The sequence below is a fragment of the Stegodyphus dumicola genome, chromosome 9 (genome assembly GCF_044657685.1).
Source record: "Stegodyphus dumicola isolate Sdum_Otavi_A_Nest chromosome 9, ASM4465768v1".
Taxonomy (NCBI): Eukaryota; Metazoa; Arthropoda; class Arachnida; order Araneae; family Eresidae; genus Stegodyphus; species Stegodyphus dumicola.
In genome coordinates this window covers 44685203-44696664 of record NC_140776.1, presented here as the reverse complement: position 1 = coordinate 44696664, position 11462 = coordinate 44685203, and positions in this window count along the sequence as shown.

The window sequence follows — 11462 nt, the reverse complement described above, 5'->3', positions numbered from 1 at the left end:
CCGGACTTTTGGAATTCGATCAGCAGTCAAGTGACACCAATGCTGGAACCGGTTGGAGGTTGCGGATACGCTCTCTAACAGTATATATCTCGTTGGAGCCTATAAGGAACTTTCACGCTCTTGATCTTGCCATCTGTTCTCCATGTCTTTTTCCATGTTCCACATTTAATGTTGGCAGTTATTCTTATATAATAGTGACTATTTTCCCATTTTTGTTTCTATCACACGAGAAAGAGTAAATCCCATGCCAAGATCTTTCCGCTTTATACTTACTAGAGCGGACTGGGAACTCTTCTCGTCTTGTGCAGAGATCACAAAAGAGATGGTAAAAGATGGACCAATCGACGATGCTGTGAAAGCAGTCACGGATGTTATTATTCAGGCAGCTACTGCATCTATTCCGATAACATCAGCGAAGCTTCCTAAGTTCACAAAACCATGGTGGAACCGTGAATGCCAAGATACACTGAAGCAACAGATAAAAGTTGAGAGTTTTTCATAAATACCCAACTTTGTCAAACCTTATTGCTTTCAAAAAAGCTAAAACAAACACAAGAGTTTATTTGCAAACTATAAAAAATGGTAAACTGTCGCCTAGTCTATTATCTGGAAAAAAGCAACACAAACTCCCCTTATTACAGCGGTTTCAGAAAAGGAAGGATGGCGTGATAGATAATATGCTCCTGTTGGAGACATCTATTCGTAAAGCCTTCATTAAACGAAACCATCTTATTTCTGTCTTCTTTGACATCGAAAAGGCTTACGATAACTCATGGAAATATGGTGTTTTGCAGGATCTCTATGCTAGTGGCTTGCGTGGCAACCTACCAGTTTTCATCCAGAACGTAACAATACGGCGGAATAGCAGTTAGATTCTACATTAAAAGCAACGAGGCGGTCAGAAAATATTGAACACGCTCTACTAAGAATTTCGAAGCTCTTCTACTGAAGAGACCAAGACTTAAATAATGGTTCTTCCTCATTAACATACAGTGCGATCCTAAAAACTCATTCTAGCAGGGAATCGTAGATGGGAAATTCGAAAGAAAAGAAAAGATTATTCAAAATAATAATAATAATAATAATAATAATAATAATAGATAAAAATAACTATTAGGTAATTAAAATAAACCCTTACAAAAGGATTACAGGAAAGAAAATTACTACCTAAAATCTTCCATGGTTCCACAAAGTATGTTGATCACAATTATGAACATAAATTAATTTCTTGGGATTTTAATTTATATGATAATGCACATTATTATTCTTAGACAATTAAATCAGTTCTTAGTCCATAGTCTCTGAATTTGCGCGTAGAAGATATCACATATGATCATAAAGGTAACGACTTAGAATGCTATAATATGCTTGTTACCTTGAAAAGTGTTTGCAGGAACGTAATGTAAAAGGGCGGTAAACATTTTGTCATTTTTCAACTGTCATGGCTGTAAATTTTTCACTACATATAGTTGATGTTTAATGCGTGCTTCGTACGTATATTTATCTAAATCTTATCTAGTATCGCGTTCAAGAGATCACGTTTTCAGTCCCCAAAGTAAGGAAAGAATACAAATAAGCTTACAAGGTGAAAGCAAACGCATTCCAGATTTTATCGATTAAGCGTAGAAAAACTAGTCAACATACATGAAACAGACAAAAACGCTAGGGTTATTGTCGCACAGACGATTTTAAGTAGAGGTCTTTAGAGTAGAGGTTTTTAACCTTTCACGCCCGAGAGCCACATAAAAAAATTCACAGAAATCCGCGGACCACATAGTCTGTCAAAAAAAAAAAAAAAAAAAAAAAAAAAAAAAAAATAGTGTAGTAAAAAAAATTATATAAAAAAGGGAGGTTTGTTTTGCAAGACTACAATTGATTCTAAGCGAAGAGATAGTGTTACAAATTTGTTTATATATATGCATAAGTTTCCAAAAATTCAACTGGAAATCGAATTAAATTGTTTTAAATCTTTTTTTAACTATGAAAAAAAAAAAAAGTATAAGGATGATTATACAGAACGATGTTACAAAATGCATTTGCAACAAATTTTTTTTTTTTTTTAATTTACATTACTAGCAGGAGATGGTAGTTTAGCTTTAATGTGAAATTTGACATTTTTTTTTTTTTTTTTTTTTGGCTCGATTAAAGTTTCAATATCCGGTTAAATCTGTACTGTTGCAATTCGTAAAGTTTCCTCCAAATGTTTGTCTTTCACCCGTGCTCTTGGTTTTGATTTTAGGATTTTCATTTTACAAAAAAGCTGTTCACATATGTAGGTACTGCCAAAGATAGAAGGCATGATACGAATTCCTGGATACTTGTCTTCAGTCACATACTTCGAATAAAAGTCAATTAATGTAGGATTTTCAAGAAACTTGCATTTTACTGCAGAGTCACACTGTAAATCTATAAATTCTAATTGAAGTTGGAACATAAGATAAATTACATAAGGAAAAGTGAAATTTTTGAAAAATTCGTCATTTTCAGGAAATGTTATCTTAAATATCAGGCATGTCATTAAAATGTTTTCAATATCAAGAATAAGGGGGGAATTTTTTTTTTTTTTTTTTTTTTTTTTTTAATACTGAAAACGCTGACAAGGCAATTTTTCTTGAAATCAAAATTTCTTCAAATTCTTCAAATTCAAATGTGGGGCCACCAAAATACCTTCAGTGGGCCACGGGTTGAAGACCCCAACTTTAGAGTGATAGCAATTCGTTGGCTTTGTGTACAGTAATAGTAACTTTTAGATACATTTTCTTTCTAAGAAAGAAAGATTCAGAAACTTGTCTTCCTATTTTTAACGGACTTTCTTTTCATATTTTTTGTAAATACATACTTCTTGTATATGTTTTCAAATCTGTTCAGCATATATTAAAGAGATATCATTAAATATTTGCGAAAAAATCAACATTAATATTATTATTTTTAATAGCAGGCTGTGAAGAAAAGTGGCTGAATAAGGCGGTTGCCTTTGACAAAATGTAAGAGTGTGTGTGTGTGTGTGATTATGGCAAAGCCTCGAGGGCTATCTGCCTAAGGGGAAGGATGCCTTCGTAGAGGACTTTCTAAGGGAAACTGGCTCGTATACACGTTACACATGGGGAAAACCACGAAAACGCCCATGCAGCTAGCCCGTTCGCGAGATTCGAACCTCGGACCGAACTACCAGTGTTCAGCGACTTTACCGCTCGGCCGCTAGTGTGCCCAAAATGTAAGATATCCTAAAATAAGAATGCAATAAATTCAATATCTGTGCGCAAGTGCTAAAAGAAAAGTTGCGAACAGTTTTCAGATTTATCTCTAGCTTTAAAAGTCGACTGGAATGGCTGTGATTCATCAATAGCGTCACCTGTTAGTCTTGATGTGCTAGTGCCATGTTATGCTACTTTTGACGTGTTAGTAATAATACATATCAATGGCGTTACAAACTATCGACATCCAGATTTTTACATTAACATTATTACCAATTCCGTGAAAATGACGTTTTTATTTCAAGGCGAACATTTCGTTCTTAATGTAAGCTGCGAAAAAAAAGAAAAAGGGGGGACATATAATTTTACCGTTCTACTGGGTCGATTGACGAAGTTCAACTTGCGTTTTTCATGGCTCGAAAGCGCGACTTAGGATATGTATTAGATTTATATATAGCATTGTCCTAATGTAGGTATTTTGACATAAAATCGGACTTTCTTTCAAATGGCATCCAATGTTTTACCATGCTTCGATTCTACGACTCAACTTACGTCAAACTACCAAGTTTTGTAAAACTCGCAAGGGTAGTTTTTAAAAAATTAGCTCTCAGAAGTTTCAGCTCCTCAGTGTTAATTAAAATTTTTTATACTATGTTTATAAATATCTCTTTTTCTATTACACTTACTTGATTCCTTCTTTCACAGTTCAAATTCGAAGTTTAGGTTCATTCCAAATAAAATTCGTCCATTTCTTATGATATATTTTTAAAGTTTTTATTTTTAAATAATTTTTATAAATTTTTCGAAAAAATTTAGAATTATAACCTATAAAATTTTTGCCATCATCTTAAAGTAGATGTATATCTAAGCATACCTGCAAAAAAATAGACCCTTTTATTCAAAATTTTCAAAAATATACGTGAATTTATATAGTGGCGCGTTTTGGCATATTTGTTGAAAGCGATAAAAAGATCAAATGTGGTTTAGGCACTTTGTTAAAATTATTTGAAAGTAAGAATAATGTGACTTTTTTCCGCACATGCACAATGTAAAAAGATAGGAACGACTGTAATTTTTTCCGCTACTGCACAGTGGAAGGAAAAGGAAAATAGGTTGCCATATATTAAGAAATTCGCCAAGTGAATTATTCTTAACGCAAACTGAAAAAAATTCGCAAGATAAATTTTTGAATTTCTCCGTAAATTTCGCACCAAATTTTACAAAATTTAAATTTTAGTCATAATATGAGTCGTAGAATCGTAATATGGAAACAAATTGGTATGTTATTTCAGAAAAAGTCCGATTTTGTGTCAAAATACCAATGCTATATATAAATCTAATAAATATCCTAAGTCGCGCTTTCGAGACATGAAAAACGCAATTTGAATTTCATCAGTCGGCACTTTCGTCAGTCATAATGTTTCAAATTATGAAACATCACAGGTATCTTTTTTTGTAGACGGTATTTCAGGTTGCACGAATTGTGTAACGCTCCTCTGTAACGTCCGGTCAGGTGACCATGATCGCGAACGCTATCCTTATAAAGAGGCTTCTTATACAAATTTCGAAACATAGCCATTCCAAAGTCCTGCTCCTGTTGTGGGGTCAGGGGTCATAGTTAACGGAACGATGTGGGTTAATTTTTCCGGAAGTTCATCTCTTTCGAGGACCATATTTTATAGAAAATTATCCACTGCATCCGATCCTCGATAAACGTGAGCGGGCTTCACACTTTTTCCATCGGGGACCTATTACGATATAGGCGTACTCGCAAGCTTCGTGCTTCATAATGTTTGCGTATATGAGGCTGCATTACTAGGTTTCGAAGTGTGCACTTTTTTAACTATGGCTTCGAAATCAGCATATCTAATATATGGAATTGGATATTGGAAATGTCGATTTTTAAATGAAAGATATTTTGCTTGATATGTGGGCATTGTTGTATGTTGTGGTGAGTATTCTTTGCAGAATATAATATGCTTTTTTAAATTTTTCTCCTCGGTAAATCTGTGGAGACAGCGATAGCAATAAAAGGCGCATCCCCTGCACGTGTTAAATTCCCCATTAAACGTGAAAAATTTCTAATGAGGATATAATGACTGCCTCCTTCAATAGCTATGTGTTAAATCCCTTTGAAGCCAGATGGCGCTGCCATCGTTACTGTTTACAATAGAATGTCATTACTTTTTTTTTTTTTTTTTTTAGACTGCCTCAATGGCGAAGTAAAGTGAATGTGGAAGCCTGAGTGTCTTCCACAAATGAATGAAATAAAGATAATGATATATTATAGTTTAGTTTAGTTAATTAGTTAGTTTAATTAAGAATTACAATGCATTCTGATTTAGCCGGACCAATATGTACAACAAATTAATACAGTCCTCATTTTCCTGAGGGGATATATAGAGCGGGAACACTTAATCATCCTCATAACGTAAGACATTGATGCGGATGCCATTCAGTCTTTCGATGTGTTTGAAGAGACGGCCTTACCACCTCCTTTCGCCTTTCACAATAGTTTAACGGATGAGGAGATTTCCTCGGCAGGTTATGAACAAGCGCAGACAGTGTGGAATAGATTCAAGATCCGTACGATGGGAGAATATCATGACTTGTATGTAAAGTCGGGTGTCCTTCAGCTGGCAGACGCATTCGAAAATTTTAGAAAGCTGTGTCTGCAGTTTTACGATATAGATTGTGCGCATGTGATGACGTCTCTCGGTCTGTTCTGGCAAGCATCCCTAAAAATGATTAATCAACCTCTGGAACTTTTAATGCATCTGTTCATAGAACAAGCATACGAGGGGGAATTTCTGTGATTACCTAGCGGTGAGTGCAGGCGAATACTATATAGAAAATTATGACTGTACAAAACCAAACAGTTACATTATGTATTTGGATGCAAACAACTTGTACGGTTGGGCGATGTCCCAGTCATTGCCATATAGTGAATTTGAATGGATGCCAGCGAAAGCAATGACACCGGAATGGATTCCCTACATTAGTGAAGATTCCACAGAAGACAGAAGATCTTTCGCCTTGACAACCTGTCCCATCAAAATTTCAATAGCCAAATGAAATTAGTTCCGAATTTGAAGGATAAGAAAAATCACATAGTATATTATAATAATTTACAGTTTTAATTACAGCAAGGTTTAACATTGACTGCAGTGCATAGAATTATGAAATTTAAGCAGAAGGCATGGTTGAAACCTTACATTGATTTTAACAAGGAGCAGCGCAAGAATGTGAAATCTAACTTTGGAAAAGTTTTTTTTTTTTTTTTTAAATTACTGAATAATTCCATCTATGCAAAAACCATGGAAAATATAAGAAACCGAGTGAATTTAGAACTTGTGAACACACGCAAAAAGGCGGAAAAACTGTTAGCTTATCCCACGTTTAAAAGATTTCAAGAGTGAGAATCTCGTTGAGGTGGCAAGTTTAAGAAACACCCTCACTTTGAATTGCCCGATCTATGTGGGTTTTGTAATTTTAGAATTCAGTAAAATTATGATGTACAACTTCCATTCTAATATCATAAAGAAGGAGTACGGAGAAAATGCATCATTATTTATTCACTGATATAAATTCTCTCACCTATGAAATTCGTACGTAGGATGTATATGAGGATATGAAACGTCATAGCGACATTTATGATACAATCTGACTACTCTCCTAATCATCCTCTTTACAGTCTCTGAAAAACGTCAAGAAAATTGGATGTATGAAGGATGAATTTTCATCAAAATTAGTTTATGAATTTATGGGTTTACGACCAAAAATCTGTTCCTTCTTTTCGGAGACGGGAGAGAAGATAACGGCAAAGGGCGTTTCACGTAACGTCGTGAGAAATAAAATCATGCATGAAAACTACAAGCAATGCCTCCAAAACCTGCAGTCTAGACGTGAAATTCAATACAGAATTGCAAGTGAGAAACACCATCTCTTCACTATTCTTCAGAACAAATTAAATCTCTCCCCGTTTGACGATATAAGATTTATTTTGGAGGATAGTATCCATACACTAGCGTATGGGCATGATAAAATAGAGGCTGATAAAGAATAAGAAAAATTAATATTTTTTAATGCTATCATTGGCCAATGACTTCACAGTGGGGTTGTGGGAAGGGGCTGCCACCTAGGAATTAAAAAAACTCCATGACTGTGAAACTGTGAAGCATTTCAGGTGTCAGAAAGCTGAGGCTTTCGGTAAAAGCATGTGTGTGTATAATTATATGTGTGCGTGTGTGTGTGAAAGTAAATGATGAAATTTATTCTTTACAATATGTTCAATAGTAATTTTCTTACAGAAAAGGACACTGTCGCATCGTGATGGTAACCCACGGTTGTCATTACTACAATTGTCGTTACCACGGTTACCGTTACTACGGTTGGCGTTGCCACTCGATGAAACCTAAACTTTCAGTGTTGCCTAATCCAGTTCCATAGCAGCAGCATGCGAACTCCTCCACAATTTCCGCCCCTTCCGTTGATGTCATGTATGATGTAGCTTTTCTCCCGCTAACGTCACTGACCACCGCCACACCGCACACCGCATGCATGTGAACCCTCACTTTCTATCTACCGCGAGCAATGGCAGAACTGTACGAAAAAAAACATTTTATCTCCAGCGCGCGAGACTGTGCATCGGAAATTCTAAAGATATGATCATTTCAAAAGTATTTTGCCATATTGCTGTTGAATTGAATTTTATGGTTAACGTGCGAACAACATGTTATTTAATAAATAAAGGCGGCAGACAAACCGTTAAAAAACACCCCTCTGAGCGTAATATAAAATCTGAAAGCATTGAGATTTTATTTTTTGTTTTTCGACAAATTTGTTCTGCAGAGTAAAATTCTGTGCAGTTTTTAATTTTAATGTTTGGTTTTCCCTTTAGGCATTTTTCCGGTACATTTAAAAGCCAGACGAAGGCTGGCCACGTAGCGGCCAGTAGATAATAAAACAAATTCTAAATTAGGGCTTCCAGATGCCTATATTCGGTGGAGGATTACGTTATTCAAAATCGTTGTTTTATCACAATGAGAGAAACATATATACATTTATACGGATTCTTCATTATTTAATTTCTTTAAATATAACACGGGCGATAATATTTGGTGGCAATAGTTTGAAAATTGAAACGGACATTTAAGGTTTTCGACGCAAAATACCAAAACGAAATTAATAGCCCTTCTGGGCTAACGCCGTTTGGGCTAAAAACTAGCATTGTCAGATATTAAATATTGTAATGAAGTTTTAAAGAAATCTCACCATTTTTGATCGAACAACCAACTTTTTTAGTCAGATTTACGGAACAACTGAAAACCATTTTAAGCGGGTGCATCTTCCGGGACGGATATTCTATGTGCGAGGTTTCTTTATATTTCTTACTGGTATTATTATGTTGGTAGCGTAGCAACGCAAATACGCTACAATATATTATTATTATATAAGGTCATGTTCTAACGCTGAAAAAAGCACAGGATTGCATGAGACGTCACTGTATGTCGAAAATTTTTCGTTAATGTCAGCATCTTAAATAAGTAGCTGCTGTTGGTAACTTTTTGTTTCAGATTAAGAATCGGATGGCTGTATGTCATTGCCACGCTAATTCTTTTATTGTTATTGAGGATAAGTTGTTATATCACATTAAATTTAAATCATCACGTATATGCGTATGAAACCTGAAGTGTCCAAAGTTTTTGTTTTCTGGTCTGGCAACAAAAAAATTGTTTACCAATTGGTTGTTGTTTGGAAAGAATGAACTGATGTCATACATACTGAAATGTTTTTATGCACTTTCTTTTCAAGTGTCTATAGAACTCATAAATTTTGCTTTGGTCGCAGCTAGCAACACTGTATACAGTACATTAAATTACTAGTTCATTTTGTTTGCAGTTTTTCAGTACATAGAACTTATAAATATTGCTTTGGTCGTAGCCCGCTCTTTTGGCGGGCTTTCCCGCTAATATAGCATGAATAATTGTTAACTGTCAAAAACATTTGTCATGAAAAATGACAGCTATTGAATGAAATGTTATTACTTAGTACTTACTTACTTACTTGATACGTGAAAAAAATAATAAATTAAAATTAGAAGTAAGTATGGTTAAGTATAAAAAGAAGGTCTTAATGAAAAATATTGTTGCGTGCGTACGGGTTCGTAATAAATTGAATGCACAAGTCCGATGAAAAGCGAATAAAATTTATTCTTATTCCAAGAAATAAAAACAAAATGCTGAAATTTCCTGAGAGATCTTCGTACAATGTCACAATATCTCACAGTAGTTATATTTTAAAATACTAAAACGCTTTACAGAACACAATTCAAAGCAGAGAAGGCTAATCCGATTTCGCCGCGAATTCGCTATAGTCAACAACAAGAACTAAGTAAGCAAACTGAATTGAGATGTTTTCCTCCCGCTTTTATAAGCCTCTTAATCAGCACGAGAATGTTCTGGTATTTTCTCGATTTTTCTGGATAGCAAAAGAGTACAATTGCAAGATATCTATTTATTAAAATGTTAAATACGCGTGCTCCTCTATTTTAATTTTTCTGGCGTAGCTTTCTCTTCAATTAAGTCTCGTGCTGCAATGCACGAGAATATAAAATAATTTAATTACAAATTCTACTAAAAATAGCTCAATAAATACAAAAAACGCAACAATATTAATAAAAAGTACTGACTTAAGAGGGGTGTACTCCAACTGCGCTGATGAAAATCCCCCCCCCTCGTCCTGCCATAGTCCAACTGCGCTGATCAAAATTTCTTTCCCCTGTTGCCTACAGGGTTACAATTTTATTTTTCGAAGCCAACTGTAGCCAAGAAAAAAATAAAAATAAAGAAATATTTTTTTATAAATGCTAAAGTATGAATAAAATAAATAAGTATAAAATATTAAATCATGAAAAGGATTTCTAGAGTAAATTTCTTAGGGATTGAAATTTTAAAAATACAGTAGAAATGAGAAGAGAATTTAGATCTCTTTCATATCATAAGTTTATTAAACATTATATAACCTACACGGAGCACGCATTCCTTGAAACTGAAATATGGACATAGCGGCACAGAAAAATATTTTCTGAAAAGAACTATGTAGTAATGCATAAATGAAAGAAATTAAATAAAAACTATCAAAGAAAATATATAAGAATTATTACATCAAACACTCTCTTGACTGCAAGTGATAGAATTTAGCAAAGCTTATATATACAATTAAATAATCACATTCATTCGCGTAAAACTATAAACAAATGTAAATTATTATAGAAAACGCAAAAAGTTAAACACTACAGTATGAAAGGAAAATTCTGGAATAACAATATTAAGAAAATTAGATGAGAAATAATCCATAATTTATTGATATTCATATAAACTCTATGCTTTTGGAAAAAGTTACACATAATTTGCACTGAGGTATCAATCACCGAAACCAAGTTAATTTCTTTCCTTACTTTTTCTTATTAGAGGGATTTGTAAAAAAATACGCTAAGGTGAAAAATTTTGCAATATTTTTAAAGAATAAATTTTAAAAGTATTTTTACTTCATGAACTGAAATTTTTACTATACATTTTTACACAGTAAATAAGTACAAAAAAAGAAAGAGCTAGGGGATCACTGGGACTAGAAACTCGGGTCGAACTACCAATGTTTAGTGACTTTTCCGCTTGATCATAAGACCTTTTGAAATTAGGCTGAACAATATATTAAAGAAAATAGAAGATACAGGACACGTAAGAACAAAAGTGGGCTGAAATAGAGATTTACATGTTTAATGAATAAGTTAAACTTACCTGTATGCCATTATGAAATATTAGGAAGTAGCATAAAAGCATGAGTGAAGAAGGCAATGGCTATCTAAATCATTGTAATCTAAATGTATAACATTATCAGTAGCTGCTATTAATTTCAATACCGCTGAAAAATTTATAAATGAATTATATTATAAATCGTATGAACTCGTTGCATTGTAAATTACAACAGTTAGAAATATTATTAGCGTGATTTAGCGACTATCTTTGTTAACAAATAATTTCAAGTAACTAATTTTACAAATAATTCAGCCTGAAACTAGGTTAGAAAATAAGCTACATGCTGAAGATTAAGCTTTGCCAAGGTGTTAGAAACATCTTCTGTTAACTAGAGTTATGAAGCAAGAATTTGTAAAAATTATCATTTAAATATAAATTGGCATAAATACAATACAAATTATATAAATTTTACATACATGAAAACTTGAGTACAGTGATTTATTAATTAAAT